Source organism: Pan troglodytes, chromosome 6, assembly GCF_028858775.2.
Source record: "Pan troglodytes isolate AG18354 chromosome 6, NHGRI_mPanTro3-v2.0_pri, whole genome shotgun sequence".
Lineage (NCBI taxonomy): Eukaryota > Metazoa > Chordata > Mammalia > Primates > Hominidae > Pan > Pan troglodytes.
The window spans coordinates 80713381-80737124 of NC_072404.2; the positions used below are offsets into that span (position 1 = coordinate 80713381).

Below are 23744 nucleotides of genomic sequence, written 5' to 3' on the forward strand. Positions count from 1 at the left end.
TTCTAGGTTGATACTTTATTTCTGGATCATTCAGATTGTCTTGTCTTTAAATTTTTCCCCCCTGAAACAGTATTTAAGAATCTTATATACCTCCCAAGCATTGCTTATAAGTACTGTCCTTGCCTACAGTTGATATCACATTGCAAGTTTCCATGTAACATTTTCCCCAACCCTTCTTTATTCATATTGTTTTACAAGGAACCACATTTCCTGTGTGTTTGATGGATATCAGTACACAGAGGGTAGTAAAATCTAAGGAAGCAATGTCCCTAGCTACCACTAAAATTAAATTATGTTTCAGGAAATGGATGGCTGTTTGAATTTGTGATTGGCAAAATCCCTAAATCTCTGTAATAGGGATGGGTAGTGGGTCAAAAATGCAGCCTTGTTCAGCCTTCTTCCTCCCAAGTGCTGCTCACATTTAAGGGACAATATATGCAAAGGCCTCCAATTATTTATCAGTCCAGCCAGTTCCCATGGAAACAGCTTCCAGACTTTGAGAAGTTGTTTTCCTTCAAGTATTGTTTTGACTCAGTAACTTTTCATCTTCCTTCATTTCAATGAGATGATGTGATGGGGTGGCTTACGTGATATTTAAAGTGACCATTTTTATTATCAAGGCAGACAGCATCTGCACTGACTTTGTACAAAAATGTCACTTTAGGGCTTAAATTACTAATATGTGAAATGGTTATATTACTCTCCCTCCCAAATTAAAGATCACTGGCTATTAATTGTTCTCTATATTCAGAGTGGCTGACAGCTAGAGCAGAAGTCCAAGAGTGAGAAAGAAGCTCATTGTTTGGCTCTATAAATAAATATCTCTTCAATAGGGTATCTTACCATCAGATAAAATAAATGAGTCAGAATTCACACACACACACACACACACACACACACACACACACACACACTCCAACCACCAGTGATGACAAGTTTAAAATAAATACATCCTTAAATCATGTTTAATGGGATATATTTGTACCTATTCCCTAAGGAAGTAGACTTAGAATGGGGAGATTTGAAGGAGGAGTTAGAGATAAGTAGCATTGAGTGCCCAGAAAGTCATGGTCCCCTTCAGGCTCCTTGAGTACATGTGTGTGCATACATAGGCACACATGGCACACATCATCACACTCACACTGAGAAAATAACAGGATTCATCTCCTTTATTCATAAAATTTGAAAGTTAAAATGTATTTAACAGTTTGATAACTAAAAGATCATAAAAGATCAGCCTCAAAATCACAATGAAATAACTGATTTTTTTTCTGAGATTTGATTGTGTTAAGTGTCTGTGGGTCCCTCAGATTAATCCTTTAAAATGGATACTTTTACCAATTTAATGGATATTGTATGAATTTTGATGCATTTAAGCATATGACATAGAAGTCTGTTTCTGCAGATTAACCTTATAATAGCAATGCTTTTATAGCAGGAAGTGTGAAGGTAGGGAGTCTAGGCCCCTTCTATCTTTTTGCTCCATCATCTTTATAGGAAAGCTTTTATCTTCTTGCTTCTCAAATAGCAGCAAGATGGCTTCTCTTTCATCAGCTGTGCTGTAGGCTGGAGAAAGAGAAAGAGACAAAGGGTTGTCTATATTAGAAAAGCAAAAACATTCTAAGAAACCCCTAATGGGTCCATACCTAGTCTCATTGCCTACACTTACATTACATGGCCATGCCTGGTGCCAGGGAGTCCGAGAAGGTGAATATTTTATCTGGCATAAAATTTGAGCAGCAAGGAGCTCTGTCACTAAGGAGGAAGTAGAGAATAGCTTTAGAGTAGGAAATTATTACTGTCTAAAGATTCATTGGTCTCAGGATGCTGTGTAATCACAACCAGTATTTCTAGGCAATTTTCAGGATAAAGTTGACTGTGGATACCTATTCAATTTTGCTGTTTTGGAGGGTTTTCTTTTTTTATGGATAGCCATTGTAACAAACATTTTTATATACTTTATTCTTTGCATCATATGAGTGAGAAGGAGGTCATTCTAGGCCATTAATAACTTTTGTGTACTAGAATATTCTTTTTTACATGCTTCATTTAAATGGTGGCTTTAGAGTCCATGTTATGACCAATAATAATCTCTTTTGGACGACACTTAAATTCTAAGTTGCAGCACCTATACCCAAAATCTAAGAATTTCTTAATTATCTCTATCAGTTTCAAATGACTTGTTTTTTTAATGCCCACATACTGATAATAGAACACTAAATCTTTAAACTAACTGAGGAACATTCATACAAGAAGCTGTTGTTTTTTGTATAGCTCTACTAGCCTTAACATCTAAAATTCAGTATTTGATAGAAGACTTTTAAGATCTTAAAATTGTTACCTCTTAAATATTTTACATACTTATAAAAATATTTATTAATTATATTCTATATTCCACTAAAATGCAAATCTTAGGTTCTCTACATTTCTCAGAATCAGTCTTTCATATTGATAATTAAGATGGAGAGATTTTTCAATGACAGGTTATTGAAAAGAGGAAGAAAAGGAGCAGGAAAAGAGAAGAGAAAGTGAAAATAGGGTATCTGTTCTGATGTTCTTTCTAAGTGATACTCAGAAGTGAACACAGTACAATTTCCTGAATGCAAATATAATAATAATTCATATGTAATGTAATTTGATATTACAGATTTACATCCAATTTCAAACGCTGTGTGAATTCAATTAGAATTAATTTTATCTCGTCTTACACATATTATTGAATACATTTTTCAAATATAATTTTGATCCTGTTGATTTGAGATGATTTGTGTTTCATAAACATTTGCATGCAAGTATGATATATGACAGGGTGTCAAATATATCACGTGATACACGAGGTTTAGATAAAATAAGATATTCTCTAATTATAAAACAAAACATGTAGAATATTGCATACAAAGTCCTTACCTTATTCGCTTACAGCTAAAGCATTGAGGAAAAAAGCATACACAGAAATTCAATCAAGAAAATAACCAAATAGACATTTAAAACAAAGAAACCCTGCAAAAGAAAATGTGCTCCATATGATACACACGCGTACAGATAAATGTATATTTTAGTTATGTGATATATAGGGATATAAATACATGATGGTATTCTAAAGAACAGAATTGGCAACATTAAATCACTAAGTAACTGTTTTCTCTCATAATGTCCCTTAAAGTCTGCTCTGTAGGGTGATACTCCTCCCCCTAGATAAAATCTTGGTCAGTTCTCCGTAGTTATATTAAGTAATAAAATCTTCCTAGTACTTTAGTCATTTAAACTATTCCAGTTTTGAAACTGATAGGTACAGCCAGAGCAGAACAAAAACTCCAACTTTCACTCAAAATTAAGGCTTCTGCACTTGCCTAATCTGCCATGCTACAGAAGGCTGGCTTACCGTATGAAAGTAGGGCCCAGACAGATACTTTTCTATTTTCCCAATTTATCATTCTTCCCCTCCTCAGTTGTTAACTTACACAGTTTATGATGACACCAGGGTTCAAGACGGTGAAGGGAAGACATGTAGGGGCACAAGAAAGCGCGTTTGTTCTGGTGCTTTGTGAGCTGCCGTTGTTGCTGCCTAGGTCTGGCAGGGGTCAAAGCTGATACTTGATCTTCTTTCCTTTGCAGAGTGTTTCAGTTCCTTCAGGGTTTTTCAGACCATCCATTCCTCTCCCCATTTTGCTAAGGATCCCTTCCTTGCCTGCACTTCACTGACCATAATATGGGTCTCAGCAGTCTATCTCTCCATAGACTCTATCTGTTGGGATTCTACCCTCTTTTAGAGGCCCTTTGGGAAAAAGTCAATTTAAGATGACTCCACGCCAGCTTTCAATCACATTTGTGTGGTCCACGCCTTCTCTATGTATCTTTGGTCATGTTCAATTGTAATTTACTCCTCAAAATGAAGCCGTCTATGCTGTTGTCACAAGTGCTATTCTTCAGATGTAGACAGATGTGTTTTAATTAATAAAATCAAAATTAAAAGTATCACTAATTAATAGTTTTTTAATCCTGTAATCACGGAAACAAAACATTAAAAACCATCATGTGTGGTGGACACATTTATTGATGTTAAAAACATTGGGGATCATCAAAATAGGTGAATAACTTCCTTTTACAGATAAAAAGCAAAGAATCAATTTAGTAAAAGTTGTTACTGGCCACGGGCAGACCAAAGCCTTTTATGATGCACTCTAAAGAGGGTGGGATCTGGAGTCAAACCTAACGAGGTTTCAACCTTCTCTCTGCTACGTATTCGTTGTAAGAGGTTGGTTAACGAGGTTTCCACCCTATCTCTGCTACGTATTCGTTGTAAGAGGTTGGTTAACGAGGTTTCCACCCTATCTCTGCTACGTATTCGTTGTAAGAGGTTGGTTAACGAGGTTTCCACCCTATCTCTGCTACGTATTCGTTGTAAGAGGTTGGTTAACGAGGTTTCCACCCTATCTCTGCTACGTATTCGTTGTAAGAGGTTGGTTAACGAGGTTTCCACCCTATCTCTGCTACGTATTCGTTGTAAGAGGTTGGTTAACGAGGTTTCCACCCTATCTCTGCTACGTATTCGTTGTAAGAGGTTGGTTAACGAGGTTTCCACCCTATCTCTGCTACGTATTCGTTGTAACAGGTTGGTTAACGAGGTTTCCACCCTATCTCTGCTACGTATTCGTTGTAACAGGTTGGTTAACGAGCTTTCCACCCTATCTCTGCTACGTATTAGTTATAAGAAGTTGGTTAACGAGCTTTCAACCTTATCTCTGCTACGTATTAGTTATAAGAAGTTGGTCAAGTTGAACAAATTATATAATCTCAGTTTCTTCTATGAAATGGGGATAATAATATCTATGACAATTTTGATGATCAAATAAAATGTAACACATATGGCATCTGTTGTACAGAAACTTCTAAATAATTGTTATTTGCATTGTCCAATACTGGTCAAATTATTTTTATAATAACTGTGGCCTCTTCCAATATTTGTTTTACTTCTGAATTAAAAATAACATATATATGAACATACACACATACATGCATAAATATATTTCTCAAGTTATTAAATTATTACTATGCAATAGTTACCAAGTGTATATGTGATGCATTATTAAAATGAGAACCTTTGTTTTGTTATGCTATCAAAAACAGACTTTAAACTATGCCTTGTTTTTTTTAGATAAAGCAAATAAACCAGTAGAAACAGGCTAGTACTTCTATTGAATTTATATATTTGGGGTTAGGAAACTAAGTAGAGAAGCTCTGGCTTTTCATGAAATGGGGCGAGATGGACCATTACAGAAAAGTCTGCCACATCCAAGGTCTTGCTGGGAGAAAACTCTAAGAATTCAGACACATAGTCACAAAGCTTTTTATGTTGCAAATCCTGTTTATTTAAATATTTACAACTCCTCATTATCTTTGAACAAGTTATCCATGCTTGTAGCCAAGCAATAGTTAAGCTATTGCTAAACAGAGTCCCCAGAACTGCATCTGTAGCTACTGTATTCATCCAAAGGGAGGATACTAGTATTGTTCCCACATAGATAGTACCACTATTTCCTTCATTGTTTATAACCCCCATTTTATATATATATTTTATATGCATATACATATGCATTATATATGCATATATATTTTTTATATATGCATTTATTTCAAAATTCTCTCTGTAATGAATGCTTTGATTTTTCCATGTGGGATGAGCTTTTGTCATCTGATTGTTCTACTCCAACACAAATTCAAAACAGCACAGCAAAGATCTATAAAATATCTAGATTACAGCTCTAGATAATCTCTCTAATATCTAGAATTCTAAGATATGTTATCTTTAACTATTAATGGGATCTATTTAAGACTGCTCTTTTCAAGATCAGTATTCTTACTATCTATGTCCACTGTATATAGACAATGGATATTTTTCCTTCGAAAACATGAAAAGGGAATTGTGGCTTATTGAAAGTATTAGTATGAACTCATGAATTTAATATGTTTAAATGTACTTAATATATCACATATACATACATTCAAATATTTCCTTTTACATTTCTTAGCTCTGTCTACTGAAAGAGACTAGAAACAATGGCCAATTAATAGCAATATACAAGTCAAATACCCAGATCTTCGTTTCTAAATATAATTTGTCACTAGAAAGAACCAAGGCTCCTTGAAGGAAAGGCAGATTTCAGAGCTGGGGAAGACAAATAACAAAATAATATGGAACATCTTGTACCTTAGAAAACATAGAAGTACTTAAAGAATGAGAGGGACGGCTGGGTGTGGCAGCTCACGCCTGTAATCCCAGCACTTTGGGAGGCCGAGGCGATGGATCATTTGAGGTGAGGAGATCGAGACCAGCCTGACCAACATGGTGAAACCCTGTCTCTACTAAAAATACAAAAAAAATTAGCCAGGCATGGTTGCACATGCCTGTAGTCCCAGTTGCTCGGGAGGCTGAGGGAGGAGAATTGCTTGAACCTGGGAGATAGAGGTTGCAGTGAGCCAAGATTGTGCCATTGCACTCCAGCCTGGGAGACAGAGCAAGACTCAGTCTCTAAATAAATAAATAAATAAGTAAATAAAAATAAAGAATCAGAGGGACATGTTGAAAGGGCAAGGTACCCAGCTTTAAGGAACCCTGCTGGCCAAATTTTGGAAAATTTGAGCATCAAAATGAAGAATGTTAGCAGTAAAGTCTAACCTATTAAATTAATTAAGAATCCAGGACTCCGTACTGATATAAACTTTAAAAATAAAGAGATAAAGGGACTGATATTAAAGGCTCACATATCATGCCAGGTAATACCAATGACTTGAAGGAAGACCTGCATAGTAGAAGCCTCTCTAAAGAAATTATATAAACCTGAATGACTGGTAAGAGCAAGAAGAAACAGAGTGAAGACTGAAAGACAAAACTCTCTTTAATTCTTTTCTTCTCCTGCTCCCTTGTTTCTCTTGGCTCAATTTACTATGACAGTAACTATGGTATTTCACTTATACAACGTTGTAGAATTAGGAACTGCCAGAAAAAAGGTTTCTAAGGGAACTTCCTGAATGTTTTCACTTTACATGTATTATCGCAGTGGGTTTGTCACTGAAAACAGACCAATGAAGAAATCTCCTTGAAAGCAAATCATTGTTCCTTCTTCCCAACTCTTGCTACATCTCTGACCATTTTTCCTCTCAGTTCCTCATCCAGCTAATCTATTTCTCCCAGGGACTTAAGAATTGGAGAAACTCTCAGGTTCCATGTTAAGAACTCAAGTTCTGGTAAATGTAATGCAATGAATGTCTCAAACATAATTCCACTTCTATAACTTAAAAAGAAATCATGAATTCAGCGAATTAGTAACTGGCTTTCAATGCCAACATATTTAAAAGTAGGCTGAAAATATATCATAAGGTATGCTATATGAAAAGTTGAGTTTAAAATTGTATGTCAAAAATTACTTGATCTTTACACAATATTTCCATGAGTTCGGTTTGCATTAAATATGAATGATCATATTTAATATTTTATTGTTTTACATTAAATAATGGTAATATTCTAATGGCTATTGGATTTTAAATAGAACAAATATATCGTGGAAACTTCTGAAAATAAATTCTATCTTGTGTTAAATCATAATAACAAAAAGATATTATAATCACTTATTTAAAAATGATTTGTGAGTAACTCCTACTAATACTACATACTACATAGAAATAGCACTCTGTAGTACTTCTAATATGTTGGAACATATGTGCCCAGAGATGAATTAATAATGTCTCTCTCCTAAAGAACCTCACCAGTGATAAAAGCAGACATGTAAATCAGTAATTGCAAAGAAATGTGTCAACTGCACAAGACAATGGCAGCTTAAAAATCGAACAATTCAATGGTTGGTAGGCAGGAGACAGTGAGAAGCGGCCTCCTAAAGGAGAGGATGCTTGAAGGGGAGTTTCAAAGATGAGTTCGTTATCAGGAAAGAAAGAATGCATGAGAAGAATATTAAACAATGAAAACAGCATACGCAAAGTCACATATGCATGGATTAGCACAATATATGGTGGGAATGGGTTAGGGAAGTTTTAAATTTTAAGTGGGAACCAAATTGTGGAAGCCCTTATGAACTAACCTAAGAAGTAGTATAACTGAAGGCATGAAAGAATCAAAGTGAAAATTACCTATTCTCTGGCAAGCCAACTTCCCACTTCAGGACATAGAGTAGGTAATTTTCACTTTCATTCTTGTATGCATGAAAAGAATTTTCATTTCTCCTGGGCCTGAAAAGTCTTTCCTCCAGATTTTTGTACAACTAGATACTGTTCATTATTCAAGTCCTGGCCTAAAACACTTCCTAAGAGAAGCTCTCCCTTACCATCCAGCTAAAGTAGTGCCACACTATCATATCCACCTGTTAACTTTCCATTTCCTTTGTTTGTAAAGCTTTCAATATAGAAACATACAATAAATACCAATTTTACAACTTCATGTAGCATACACAAACATCTCCTTGATTCTTGCAAATTAGACTGAGAAAATCGTGGAAATTGCTAAGCAACGTTTGGTGTAGTGCAGACTCTAGGGATTTGCTGGCTGGCAACATTCCCTTCATCCTGTAATGAACATATTTTGTTCAGTAGTAGCCATATGAGTATGAATAAAGCAAAGAGACCCATTCAGAGATATTTGCATTTTCTTAACACAGAAAGAAAACTTTAGTGCAAAATTATCAGATAGTATGATAAAACATAGTGAAACATTTTGGGGAGGGTGGAAAAGATGTTTCTAGCCCACTAAATCATACCTCATATGCAAATCTTTCTGCTTTTCAAGAGAGACCTACATTTGTCTCCAGAGAAGAGGACTGGGAAATAAATCTCCATTAGTCCTAGGAAATGTAAACTTCTTTTATTTAGCTTTTCCTGATGAAGTGTAGGTTCAGGGAATTTTCATATATAAACCATTATCCTTTAAAATATGTGGGGGCTTATAAACGTAATATATCTGTTGTTCTTTGGTCTGTAAAATATTTCAATAAATTATTGAGCTCTTGAAGCCACGAAATCAAACAAACTAAATATATGGTGTCTTTTACTTCTTCAATTTTCATTTTAAAATCCCCAAACACCTATTGTTAACAAATGAAGGAAACATTTCCTTATTTCCTGATCATCCCTACCAAAATATTGTTGACAATAGAAAAAAATTAATTATGGCCTATAGTAGGAAGCATAGTCATTAACAGTATGTCCTGGAAATTTTAAAATTTTATTAAAATGCCTAATCTCTACACTATAAAATATATGCAAACAATAAACTAGATTAGTATATGCAAACAATTTAAGATTGAAACTAGATAGGATTAATTTATAGAACATATATAGCTATTAATTGATCAATATCTTAATGAAAATTAACAGTGCATAAAAATATTCATAATTGTCCTCAAAGAACATGAACTAGGCCGGGCACCGTCTGTAATCCCAGAACTTTGGGAGGCCGAGGCAGGTGGATTATCTGAGGTCAGGAGTTCAAGACCAGCCTGACCAACATGGTGAAACCCCGTCTCTACTAAAAACAACAACAACAAAAATAGAAAAAAATTAGCTGGGCATGGTGGTGGGCACCTGTAATCCCAGCTACTCAGGAGGCTGAGGCAGGAGAATCGTTTGAACCCAGGAGGTAGAGGTTGCAGTGAGCTGAGATCATGCTGCTGCACTCCAGCCTGGGTGCGACAGAGTGAGACTCCGTCTCAAAGAAAAAAAAGAAAAGAATATGAGCTAAATTTTATCACATATTTATGTAAAATTTTGAATTGTATCATACGTATTTATTCACAGCATACTTTTATTTACCAAAGTACATCGTACATTATACAAATCTTAATTACATTTACATTATACATTTATAATATTAAAATTGTGCGAGTAGTCTTCAAATATCTGACAACTTTGGGGTCAGTGAATTATTTAAGAAAAAACTCAGAAGAGTTTTGAAAAAGGAGCAGGTGTGATTCTACAAATTCAATATGAGGCACCAGTGGGAGAAGTCAATTGGATGAGCACATGAAATATTAGGAGTGCTCGTGAGGGGGAAGTAACAGGTCTGTTGTGTGCAGTGCTGGGCAGGCTGCATATGGAGAATGTGTTAAAAGAGCATTTGCAAACTTAAGCATTACTTGAAGATATTAAACAGAATGATGGAAGCCTGGTCTTTGATTATTTATTGCTGACATATGCATTGCAGTGATGGCATTAATGCCTAATGATTAAGCTAACATGAATTGACAATGAACAAGTCATGCTTTATAAATAAAAAATGCATGTTGTTTGATTTGACTCATTCTTTGTGAACCTATGCTAGCTTCATATTCTTTCTCTCGATGTCCTATTTTTTTGGTCTATAGTTTGTGAGGTTCACCTTTTTCCTCTTTAGAAAATGGTGATAGCTTTGCTTTTCAACTGACTCCCCTAATGTCCACTTTTCTTCAGAGATTACAGACAATGGTTTTCCAAATCTCCTTATTCTTTTATTGCCTTAGGATCTAATTGCAAGCAGTTGAAAGATTAAAATCCTCTAAAGAAATTAAATTATTTCTAATTATCCCATGACCTGTTTTAAACTACAATTTTCTCTTAAAGAAACTTACCCTCCATTTTTCTTTTAAAATTACTCCCTGTGATAGAGAAAGTAGGAGACAACTGTCTCAAAAATCTGCTTGTTCCTTTTGATCTATTAAAATACCATTAAAAATTTTGGGTTTACTTTGCTGGTGTCAGTTGATTTTGTGCTTACTATAATAGATCCATTTGACCCTTTCATATTCATTGATATCTACATGTACTGTTTTTTCCTACTACTGTAGTTTCTCTTATTCATTCAACCTCAGTGAGGAATACAAACAAGAGTCATGCTCTCAAAGAAGCCTAGAAGTAAGGCTGAGATATGTCAACAGTGTTGTAATGCAAGCCAGGAAGAAACGTGATAAAAGGTTCCGGTAGCATGTACTAAGAGTTCAGTAGATAAGGTTACCTTAGGTGATTATGTATAAATTTTAAAAAAACTTTCTATAAGGGCTTTATTTAAGCTGGACTTCTAAAGAATCCCCTATCCAAGAAAATGGTTGGGCCTTAATAGGTCTATAAATTACATGAAATTATATGTAATATTTGGAAAATATGTGTATGCAATATACAATGTATACATTGTGATAGAGAGAAAAGGGCAGAATAAGACTACTAGTATTCATCATATTCTGAAAGACCTCCACACAGAGTAGTGTTTGGAGAGTTTTGCAACATTATTAAAATAGTATGATTAGAATTACATTCTCATGGCTTCCAAATGTTCATCAGCATTTTTGCTTCTCAACAATCTAAGCAAGCATGACGAACTTTTCATTGAATTTCTTGAAACACGCTTTTCCAGAGACTAGAAAACACATCTGATTGTTCCTTACTATTTTGCAATATAATATGTTCATTTCCTTCCCCAAATCTTTTCTTCACCTACAAGTTCACTGATAAAAATTAAGCCCATAATATTCTTCCTTTGTTTCCTTTCACTTTCTGGGAATTGAAACTGTTGTCATTTTAAATCAACAATAAAATTATTTTTAAAATAAGAGGCAGAATTAGAATATGGGCACTAGATATCATATTAAAATAACAGAATACTCAACTTTTTAAAAATTGTATGGAGACTGATGGGAAACTGAATTCATATACTGAGAAGAGCTACAGAGAATAAAAAGAACAAATTAATATGTGCATTTAGAAAGCAGAGGGAATAGTAATATAAAAAAGGAGTTAAAAACATAAAAGTAGAGATAAGTAGTGTTTCACAGAGTTTTCTGTAAGGGTAAGTGCACGAAAAATGGCAAGATGGTTTTAAAAGATTTAGAATTCACAAAGTAGAAAGTGACAGAAATTGAACTACTCACTTAAATTTAAAAAGAGAGGGGGGGATAGATTCAGCTACTTGATGGCATGAAATCAAAGTACTTGAATTTTTGAAGTGTATTTAAAAATCTAGTAAAGAATGCCTACAATTACAAAAGGTATGAGATTGTCTTTTTGAGTTTAGTAGAATATAAACTGATGACAAAAGACTGACAGGCACCAAATAAGTAGAGTGTAAAACAACAACAAAAAAAAGAAAGATAAATTCAGGTAATGATATTCAAGCAGTATGACTGCATAAGATTGCATAAGAAAGAATACATTTCCAAATCCAAAACAATATCATCCTATTGTATTATATGCATATATTGAATACAATAACAAAAGTATCAAGGGTTCTTATTAAAGCACCCATTATCATTTATGTAAAATATTGCAAGACTTTAAAGTCACAGAACAAAACATATTTTTCCCCATTATCTTTTTTGAGATGATCAAATTTCTTCACACTTTGTGAACTGCATAGTTAAGATGGAGCAATGATTTGAACTATTTGCAAATGCAGTTCCTTCCCCACTCTTTATATACTGTTTGGGCCATGAATCTATGGAAAGAGGTGTTTTACAAGAACGAAAGTCACATCATTCAGGACTTTCTAGCATAAAATGATCTAATATGCTTAGATTTAAGTGGTCAGATTTTGCCCCTTCCTCCCTTTCCTCTCCATGTTCCCAGATCATTTCCAGAGAGATAAGTAACTAATTGACAGTGTTGTTTGAGAGTAAATTCCTGAGTTATATAGAAGTTGGACCAATTATTCCCTCATAAAACTAAAACAAATTCTACAATAGTTACATGAAATGCAGAAGCACAATCAATGAACATTAATTCTTGACTGAAATGAAACAGCCCTGGTGTTTTCATGCAAACTTAGCTGCTATAAACCTAAAAGATACAATCACCAAAAGATGTGAAGTCTTGAGGTAAAGATTAGCACTATAAATGTCATTTGATATCAGATGAAATATGCATTTCTGTACATGTGTTTTGAAGAATCTAAGCCCCTAAAACTTCTCCTCACTAACCCCAAGATGCCTGAATTTCTCAACGTTAAGTTTTCACATCGTAATACAGTTTTCTTTCCTGGTGTTTCCTCTTCTCTCTGCCGAGTAAAGGATGTTATAAAATCGCAGTTCAATGTTTTTTTCTCTTCTTGTATTTTCCACTCTGCTGGTTATGGCCAATGAGTCAAGGTTCAAAGTGTTCCCATATATATCTCTGCAGCTCAAACTCTCCAGAACTTGGGCTTGTATTTCCAGTTACTGGACTGGACTTAAGCTGGGCACACCCACAGTGTCCCTGGACTGGGCGAGGAATGCTGGAAACCACTGCATAAACATGAAAAATCATTCCGTAATTTAGGCAAAGTTTGGAGAGAGAGTCACATTTTATAATAGTACAAATACGAACCTACAAAAGAGTAGAATCCCAGACTGGGCCAAGAACGCTGGAAACCACTGGATAAACATGAAAAATCATTCCATAATTTAGGCAAAGTTTGGAGAGAGAGTCACATTTTATAATAGTACAAATACGAACCTACAAAAGAGTAGAATCTAAAATCCACATGAATCTTTAGACGAAAACTAGAGACGAAATAAAGTTGCTGTTGGTGGGGTTAGGTGAGTATGTCATTGTTAGAGACAGTGATAGAGAAGTCTAAGAAACTGTACTGTGCTAAATAAATCCACCTTTTAAGTGTGGATTCCTATTTTTGTGGGCTTTTGTTTTTTATTTTACATTCAAGGGGTATAACTGCAGATTGGGTTAACATTTTTGTGTGAATATTGAAACAGTTGTGAAAGGAAGTTTATTAATAGGAATGACCACAGACAAACTATGAAATAGACTGAATTTGTGTCTCACCATGTCATCACCATCTCTCAACTCTGCACAGACCCAGTGCTGTCCCTGGCTCTTGAAGACACTGGTTTCTTAACCTCAGCTTCATGGATAAGTACATTTTGTCTTTTCTTCATTGATATGTGCTCTCCTGCATTCTGTTATTGTAAGACATTACTGTGAATGTAAAGAGATAATCATTTAATACTATCAGTAAGAATTCATATATATATATATATATATATATATTTTTTTTTTTTTTTTGAGATGCAGTCTCCCTCTCTCACCAGGCTGGAGTGCAGTGGTGTGATCTCGGCTCACTGCAACCTCTGCCTCCTGGGTTCAAGCGATTCTCCTGCCTTAGCCAAGAATTCATATTAAAGCAGTCGTCATTTAATGAAATTTTGGACACCCTCACTTTAGGCACATCTGCTATCAGGCAAAATTCTACTCAGCTTTTACACTGTGTCAGACAATGTGCCAGACACTAAGAATGCAAATAAAACATAGAACCTGGAAAGTTGTGTTTCTTCAAAGGATACATGCAGACATAAATAAAAGCTGTGTTGGTAACAGAAATAAGAGTCATAAAATGCTTCCAAGAAAGAAAGTGGGCTCAGAGGTATTTCTTTCAGGGTGAGCAGGTGTAGACCAGGCAGGGAAAGAGTTGTATTTCAGGCAAACACAAACCATGAAATGGCCTAGTGAGCGAAGGAAAGTAAGCCGTTCAACTCTGGAAGAAGTAAAGGGTTGAAAGGAGAAGTGAAGACACAGGCCTGACCCTTAGGTAGGACCCCTGGCTCAGCTGTCCCAGTCCCCAGACATGGTGGGAGATTGACTCAAGTCAATGTACCTTACTGCCCTTATCTGAACATCATTACATTTCAATGTTGAAATTCCTGTTTTTAATTATATTCCAAGGGACCTAGAATAGATGACATAAAGGGGCCTCCTTTCAGTTGTGTTAATCTTGGAGAACCCACATTAGCTTTGTTGCCCTGGGTTCCAATCTCAGAAGTACATGGAGAAATATGGCTGAACAGTTAAAAAGGGTGGAAAGGAGGATCCAAGCAAGATAAGGAGTTTGGACTTTGCTGTGTATTTCATGGGCGGCACTGGGGGGTTTTAAACACAGAAAAAAGGAGAGGTTTCAGAAAGGTCTCTCTGGCATCACAATAGAGATTTTTGAGGTAAAAAACAGGGAGAAAGAAAAACAAACACAATAATCGTGGAGTAGTGATATTGACAGACTGAACTAAGAAACAGTGTGGATAAGAAACTTTATGCTCTACAGTACTGTAGTCAGCAGAATAATGGTCCCTCTAAAAAAGGTACCACAACTCTATCTCTTATTAGTAGTGTGATTTGGGGCAATTTAAAAGCCCTGATCCTCAGTTTCCTCATCTGTAAAAGAAAAAAAAAAGAATAGCAATGTCTTAAGTCAGGATCCCCAGGATCAAACCCTGAGATGAAGATTGTCTGCAAGTGATTTATTACAGAAATGCTACCAGGAAAAACTCATCAGGTACCACAGTAAGCAAGATAGGGAAGAAGGTGGTTTCAGGCAAAATCTTAACATCAATATAATTCTATAGGGGAGCCTCAGGGTGTAAATTACACCTCAGGTTTTCTTGCTACTAGAGGCAAGACGGCTGGTCTTTTATACTCTATAGGAAAGTCCTTGGCAAAGGGTATCCTGGGAAAGAAGTAAACTTGCAGGTGGTTCCGTCTGGCTCTCTATGCCAGTACACAAAGTGAGTCTAGTAGTGTTTGGGCCTTCCTCCAAAGAGAGTCTCGGGGCAGGCTGTGAGAAGCAAAAGAACACAGAAGCTAGAGGAAGGATACTCAGATTCAACCAAAGGGATCCTAGGAGATCTGGGTGGAGACTATGTCTGCCACAAGCATCTATCTCATAGAACTCTTCTAAGAACTGAATGCATTCATATCTTTCTTTCTTTGGCTTTTAGGATTCCTAAACTATTTTTCTTCTGGAACAGCATGCAATATTTAGCATTCTGCTCTACACTCAGAGTGCTCAGTGATGAAATAATTTCTTCTTGACATAGCATCAAATCCAAAAAGGGTAAAGGCAGTGGAGAAATTAAGCGAATATGAGGAATACCATAATAGAAAGAAAAAAAGTCTGATCCCAATTTCTGACTCCAAGGATAGTGCTTTCCTCAGGGTTCCACTTTTATCAGTTAAGATCCAGTCAAAGGGTATTGACTATTAGGACAGGAAAAAATCCCACTAAAGAATACAGTAATAGTGGTTATTGGGAACAGCCACTATCTCTCAGGCTCTAGGAGAGTACCCAAGGAGGGAATAACTGAGTAGAACTTCCCCCTACCCACCCTCCACCCTACTAAGCCTGAAAGTAGCGCTCATTGGAAATAATATGGCTGTGGTCCACTTAATGATCCAGAAATTTAAGGTGTCACACACTGGGCTGCTGAGGAAACCATCAGCTGTGTTTTCAGTAAAACTTGCTAGGAAGCCATTCCACTGACATGCCAGTGGTACTCCATAGAAAGACACATACTAGGGAACTGGCCAAATTTACTGAAGATTATGTAACATGGCCTTCTTGCACACCACTGGTCAGAAAGTCACTCACTGGCCACCACACCATAGGAGCAAGCAGGAAAGCACTGGAACCAAGAAAAGGAGCCCCTTTCTTTCTGCAGTGTTCCCCTAGCACCTTCTATTGACAAAGCTAAACATTGTGCCAACTGACCATAAAGACGTTTATAAATTTCAGCTCTAATGTCACAATTTAGGGCAAAGAAGGGTAGCTGTGAAGTCGAAGAGCACTAAGTTAACTGGCACTGACCTCAGTGACACTCCTGGGATTTGGGGGATGGGAGGAGCATGCTGTTATGCCCAAATCCTGCTCCATTTGTTTACTTTTTTCCTAATTGTCTCTGAAAGAAAGAGCAGGCCCAATCTTTTGGGACACTATGTAGTGAGAGCTGGTATGACACATGGTAAGTGCACAGAGAGTTCAATTCAGTAACTGAGACAAAGTCTAGAGCCGAACCACTTGGGTCTGAACGTTAGCTTCACCATTAACAAGATTTGTAGCCTTGCAAAAGTTCATACTTGTATACCTCAGTTTCCTTACCTGTAAAAGGAGATAACAGTGCCTATTTTATCAAAATGTCAGGAGAAATGAAGTATGATGTGTAAAGCCTATAGAACAACATCTTGCATGTAGTTAGAACCTAATAAATATTAGTATATTCCATGAATGGTAGCTTGTCATTTGGTTTTACAATATGTATATATTCGGTTCTCATGATGAGTTTCCATTTAGAACTATGCCTCATAATGCTAACACTCAACTTCTCTGGGTGAGATTAGGCTTTGCTATCAAGTCTTGCCTACTCCTGGGCATTGCCTGCAGCTCTGGCTTCAGATCCTGGCACTGCCCCTGGCTCACTGAATAAGCTTCAACTAGTGCAGCCAACTTACGGAGGATCTGTTTTCTCAAGTGAAAAAAACACACAAGGTTAAACAAATCATCTTTCTTTAAGATCTCTTCCAGTTCTGACTACATTTGATCCCCCTCATCCCCAAGTAGTAAGTTATACCTAAGAGGGAAAGAGGAGGGAATTATCATTTCGAACTCCTACTCACCTGTGCCAGGAGAGCACTGCTGTGACTGATTTCCCTGATTTCATCCTCACCACAGTCCTAACAGATTAGTACTGTTAAAGTCCATTTAACAACTAAGAAAGCTGAGGCTCAGGAAGGTCAAGCAGTTTACTCAAGATCATATTCTCAGTAAGCCGCAGAGTCTGGATTGAAACCTGGTCTTTCTGTTTGGGTCGACTCAACATTTTTAACCGTATTGTTTGCCTCCTACATCACCTTCATCTCAGACATTAAGAATCCTACCTATTCAATGCTTTTCATCCTCTGCTTTAAAGAGATAAGTGGGTGTACAACTTTTTTTTTTTGTCTGAAACATATCATCTAAAAGTTAAGCAAATGAAATTCATTTACCAGTTACAGGAATCTTTTTCTTAAATCACTGTTAATGTCTCACAGGAAATTAGCTCTTCAGTGGAAATCAGCAGCCTCCCTGCATCCTTTTGCCCCTGTCCTCCCCTCTCTTGGATGCAAACCTGGCGAAAAGAAGGGAACACTGCTTGGGGTCAGTGAGCTGAGTTCCAGCTCCGAATGTACCATTTTCACCCTCGGGAGTCTTCTCCCCTTTCTCTGTGAGCAAAGGAGTGTTGGGCCAGACCGTCTTAAGGATTCTTCCCCAGGTACAAGCCGGACTCCGGCGGCTTTCCTGGGCAAGGGAGTGTCTCCGCCTTGTCTCTGCCGCAGGTCCCTGGTTAAATTGTCAATTTCTCTGCGGAGGCTGCTCACTGCATCCGCTCCCTCCACCCCTAGCCCTGTAGACCCCTCTCTTTCCCCTACTTGGGAAAAGTGAAGCCCCTTATCCTTGGATAGCCTTTCACCAGACAACCGTATCCCTCCGCTAAATTCCCCTACTGGCGGGACGCGCGGGCGGGGGCCTGCCCCGGGGAACGCGAGGCTGCTTCCCTTCTGCGCAATCAGGGTATACGCAGCCTCCAGTTCTCTAACTTTCTCCTTCTCTAAGAGGGAATTTCGAGAACTTTGAGACAAATAAGTGACTGTATAGATGAAGACATGAAACCTCTCTACACAGTGAACTCCCCCACGCTACAAGGCTCCCAGGGCTCCCAGGCCTTCTCCCGCAATGTCCCGCCGGGTCCCCCGCCCCAACTCCTTCTCGCGGCGGGATCCCGCGCCAGGACGCTCGCAGAGCCCGAGATGTGGCACCAGGCGCGCCACAAGTCCAGGTCCCGCTATTTCTGCTCCATCGGAGCCCAGGTCGGAGGGAGTCAGCGCGTCCTCCTCGCACAGCAGCCTGGCGCGCGGCTCGGTCGCACAGAGGCTGAAGAAAGGTCCGCACTGGGCTCGAGGCCCTTCCTGCCGGCCTCCCCACGCCGGGCCTCGGCTCCCCTCCTTCCCGGCTCCCGCCTCCTCCCGTAGGCTGCCAGGCGGACCCAGTCTGCCTCTCTCTCTGCCTTCACTACCCGGTCAAGCTGCGGAGGGAGGGAGGGAGGCAGCGGCGAAGCCCTCCGTGGCTCCCCACCCGGCGCGCGCGCCCCTCCTCCCCTGCCTCCTCCCCTCTGCCAGTACAGTACAACTAGTACACACACACACACGCACGCACACGCACCCTGCCACTGCAGCTGCCATGGATATCAGCTAACAACACACACCCAGGCGCGCGCGCGCGCGTTCCCACTCGCACCACGCAGGAGTGGCCCCCGGCATCCCTACTCTCCTTCCCCACCCCCACCACACCCGCTCACCAGCTCGGCTACTGCTCGCTCCGGCTGCCGCCGCCGCCGCCGACGCCACCACTTCCTCTGCTTCCTCTGCTTCCTCCGCTTCCTCTGCTGCGGGGCCACAGCCTTGAGTGTCATTCAAGGGACAGCACAACCTCATCCAAGCTCTCCTACCTCTGCCCAGCCGTCCCTCTCATCCTCCCCCTTCCTCGTCCACACTCCATCCAAAGAAGAGGGAAAGCACCGAATAGAGGGGGGCGAAGGCAAAGTCTGCTGTTCTTCCCCCTGGGCCCCCTTGCTCCTCCATCCTCATTCTCTCACCACCAGCCCCCCTAACCCCAAGGAGCCCAGGAACTGAGGCGACTCGCCCCACTGCCATGTCCAAAAGCTTGAAAAAGAAAAGCCACTGGACTAGCAAAGTCCATGAGAGTGTCATTGGCAGGAACCCGGAGGGCCAGCTGGGCTTTGAACTGAAGGGGGCGCCGAGAATGGACAGTTCCCCTACCTGGGGGAGGTGAAGCCCGGCAAGGTGGCCTATGAGAGCGGCAGCAAGTTGGTGTCGGAGGAGCTGCTGCTGGAGGTGAACGAGACCCCCGTGGCGGGGCTCACCATCGGGGACGTGCTGGTCGTGATCAAACACTGCAAGGACCCCCTCCGGCTCAAGTGTGTCAAGCAAGGTGAGCGCAGCGGCTTGCTCAGTGTTTTGCCGGGCGGTGGGACCGCTCGGGGCGCAGGGCAATGAAAGGGTGGGCGCGCATGTTGAAGGGGGTGTGTTGCGCGATGATGGGGTGGGGGCCAGAGGGCACCCGCAGTGCAAGTGAGTTTCGCCGGGGATTCGACTTGGGGGCTAAAGGGAGGGGAGGGGCAGGTTGTGGTGTGGCGTGCAACTTTGTTTGCTCAGTTAGACCCTCCCCTTTGGAAGGTGCTCGGCCTGGTCTGACCTCCTCAGAGCTGCTGGGGCAAATTGAATGTGCGTCAGTGGTATCACCCGAAGCGGATGAAGAGGTTTTGAGGAAGGGAGAAAAGAAAGAAAGAATGGGAGGAAGGGAGGGAAAGAAGGAAGGAGCAACTTTAGGGTGCAGCGGCATCACCAGCGGGTCTGGGAAGAGAAGGTGGTGGGGTGAGCGGAGAACTGCGTCCAGCGTTTCTGGGGCTGGGCTGGGGGCGCCTGGGTCCCCAGCCGTCCCTTAGGGATCCGTGAGCCACCGCTGGCGAAGAAAAGAAGGGACAAATTGCTTTGGGCGCTTTGACGGGTCTTCTGTAACTTTTCCCCTTCTTCACTCCGTGTCCCCCTCCCCCGCCCACGGTCGTGTCATGTGGGCATCGCGCGTCACGTGCGTACTGACTAACCCCTGCGCTCACCCCTAGCCAGCCTGGGGGAGGAGGCTCCGGAAGAAGGCGCGGTGCTAGGAGCGCAGTCTAGTGCTGGGCGGGGGTCGGAGGAGATGAATGGTTGTCGGCATGGACTTTACTCAGGGGTTGCCCTCATTGAGTGGAAGTCCTCTGTGGTTGAGCTCTCCTCTGGCTCCGATTTGGGGGGCGTGTTTTGGGGGAGGAGCTGGATGAAACCCTGGCCGGTTCCAGCCCAGGCTCCCTCAGCTCCAACCTGACTTAAATGAACCTCAATTGGAGGCTGTGATGTGGATTTGGGGAGATTGGAATCATCCAGAACTCCCTGTCTTTGCTCGAAAGAAAATTATGGTGCAGAAGGAGAGAAGAGTGAGATAAAAGTTTGAATAGAGGACAACTTTAAGTAGAATAAAGTAGTAGCTTTTTTCTTTTCTGTTTTCTTTTTTAGCTCACTGCACAATTCGTGTGCGGTATGTATGGATATTTGCGTCACAGGCATATTAGCATAAGGGTTTGTTGTTGTCGTCGATGTACACTGTCCTGACTCAAAGGTGGAATTGAGCATGTCATTACCTGCATTTTGCCACTTAATCATGATCAACTACTAAGAAATGCTCTTACGGAGATACCGCACTGTTAAATTATTCTCTAAAAAACTTGTTTTAAAATAAACAAGATAAAAAGAAGTACTGGGCAAGGTTTCTTAAATGTAAATTGCCATACAAGAAAATGTTTTCCTTGGGTATTCTTGAGTATTAAGAGGTAATAAATTGAGATAGGTTATTATAAGTCAACATAGCTCCATACTATTTAACACTGAAGGGATATGAGTTTGGTAGGAAGGAAAATAGAGTAACTTGATATTTTTGAAGATAAGATACCTAAGGTTCAAATACAGAGATTCATGTTAACATGTTCGATGTCAAAATACCACCTTATAGGAATAGACATAAATGGAAAAATCTTTGGGCACGAAAAGTCTACTACACAACTAATGACCATGGTTTTGTTGGCCAAATGCTTGATATTTGTCATGGAACGTGGCTGCAAAAGTTAAGCGTTGTTAAATTGGACTTAATAGAGTCCCACAAACGGATGCCCTATTATAGTTTGCAATGATCATCACATCTTAAATGTTGTGTTCAATTCTGAGCACTCCTTGTTGAGGCGGACGTTGGCAAACTGTCACGCTAGCAAAGAGTAAGTTCAAAAGAGAAATAAAGGAAGATTATTGTGTATTATAGATGTATTCTATGAAATGCCGTGGAAAGACTTAACTTGGAGAAGTGAAAGAATGAAAGCTATCATTAAATAGCGAAAAGCTATCAGGTAAGAAAAGGAATTCTGACTATCCTGTGATAGCCCACGGGACAAAATGGTGATAAATCTATGAGAAATTTGAAAGGATGAAGCAGCTTTACTTTCGTTAAATCATGAGCTTTCTAACAGAGTTTTCCAAAAATTCGTGAGCACCCTGTTGGCTGAAGTTCCCATCATTGTGGGTATCCATGAAGAGGCTGAAATGACCATATGCCACGGATTCCTATATAAGATGAGGACCTGGATTAGATATTATTTGAATCTTGCCATAATTTGATCTAATGTGGTTGGAGATCACTCTTGTATTGAATTTTATGTGGAAGATTATTGCTTTTAGAACTCAGAATATATGCTTCTAAAGTGATATATTGAGGGGAAAGTCTCTTTTCATTCTATATTAACCCTCAGTTTCGTGCTTCACTGGTTCATTGATGATAAATTTGTATAATGATAGCCACAGAGCCCCACAGTTGGTTCATCTCCTGAATCACTGCTGACCAAAAACAAAACAAAACAAAATGTTTCTTTTACCTTTTGTGGAATAATTAATTCTCTTGTATATTCTTTTAAATATGATTCATGTTGCTATTCTAATAATTCTTTTCCTCGTCAAATCATAGATTAATTTTATTTATGATTATAAAAAATGAAATTTTTCAGAACCTTTACTATAGTGCCTGTGTGTCTTAGGTTTCAATACAGATGTCAGTTACTGGAAAATCATTTAGAAACTCTTGGCCCAGTAGTTATGTTTCGAGAGATGCAAAAGCTAGCATAGCTGAAAAACTTAAACATGGTTTGTTTAGCAGTTGCATTTTTAAAACATTAATGAGACTGATTTTTGAATATTCATTCAGACATTGGGTATTATACAGAAACCACAAGAATTATCATAGTTTAAGGAAGATTTTATAAAGAAAAGGTAAGATTTGAATAATAAGAATATTGTTAATAAGTGCACCAGGTAAAATTGCATTATTTACTTAATTTTATTTACTTGTTTGCCTAATTTTACATTACAGTTATCATAATTTTAATCTGTCATAATTTTAAAAGGAGGTGAGCTCCTTTTAAAATGTTGGGATTTTAAGACATTATATATATATATGTATATATCTCACAGTGTTTCTACACTGTTTAAATACCTGCAAAACAATTTTTAAAACTGTTTAATGAAATTCAAGGAATTATCTTTTTAATTTAAGCTTTCTGCTTTTAATCCACACAATAATAAACCACATATTAAAATATGGCTTATTGTCACACCCAATTATTTTTTATAAACTATGGCATTTTATTTGTAATAATAAACTTTCCTCACCAAAGTATGTAATTCTAAATTAGCAGTAATTCTATGATCTCGTTAATGCATCAGACCCAGTTGAAGAAAGTTTTTTGAGTGATATTGAGATCTATATGGAAGTGCTAAAGGTCTTCTTTCCTTTTTCTTTTCCCTTTTTTAAGGTTTGCCACTAAAGTTCACAGCAGCCAGTTACACAGGCCTTTGTGGCCTACATTCCTTGCACTATGGCTGCTATTGCATCTAATACCGCATAGAGACCTACATAACCTGGACTTATTTTCCCATTTAGGATCTCACAATAGGAAATAAAAGGCAAAAAAAAAAAAAAAAAAATTCTAATTCTTCCCATGTGGAAGATGGGCCAAATAAATCCTTTGAAATTCAGTTTTAGAGAAGATCTACATTGCTCTCCCTCCTACTGCTCCTTTCAAAGATACCTTCAAAGGAAAGTAGATCCACATTTATTAAGAGTCATACTTTCTTCTTGACTGACTTCAGGCTAGAATAATAGAGTCAGATCTCTATACTCCTTTGTATTTGAAAAGGTAAAAACAAATTATGTCAAATTTTCTGAAAATAAAGATTGACTTTTTTTCCATAGAAATGTGAGGTATATGAATAGTGTTGTTTAATAAACAAAACATTGTTTAAACATTTTGATCATTATTATTTTA

General features: G+C 38.8%; 1 long non-coding RNA gene across 6 annotated transcripts; it reads right to left on the reverse strand.

The window, feature by feature from the left end:
* Positions 1-1148: 1148 nt before the first annotated feature.
* Positions 1149-23378, reverse strand: LOC100614170 (uncharacterized). 6 transcript variants are annotated; one of them, XR_010158517.1, is made up of 7 exons: positions 19603-23378; positions 19122-19208; positions 17773-17894; positions 13789-13941; positions 3462-13250; positions 1670-1755; positions 1149-1566 (listed from the first exon to the last, which is right to left on the reverse strand). It is a non-coding gene; the product is annotated as an uncharacterized LOC100614170 (long non-coding RNA). The 6 variants fall into 6 exon arrangements; XR_010158515.1 differs by lacking the exon at positions 19603-23378 and having other exon boundaries at positions 19122-19563; XR_010158519.1 differs by lacking the exons at positions 19122-19208; positions 19603-23378 and adding an exon at positions 18986-19115.
* Positions 23379-23744: the final 366 nt, after the last annotated feature.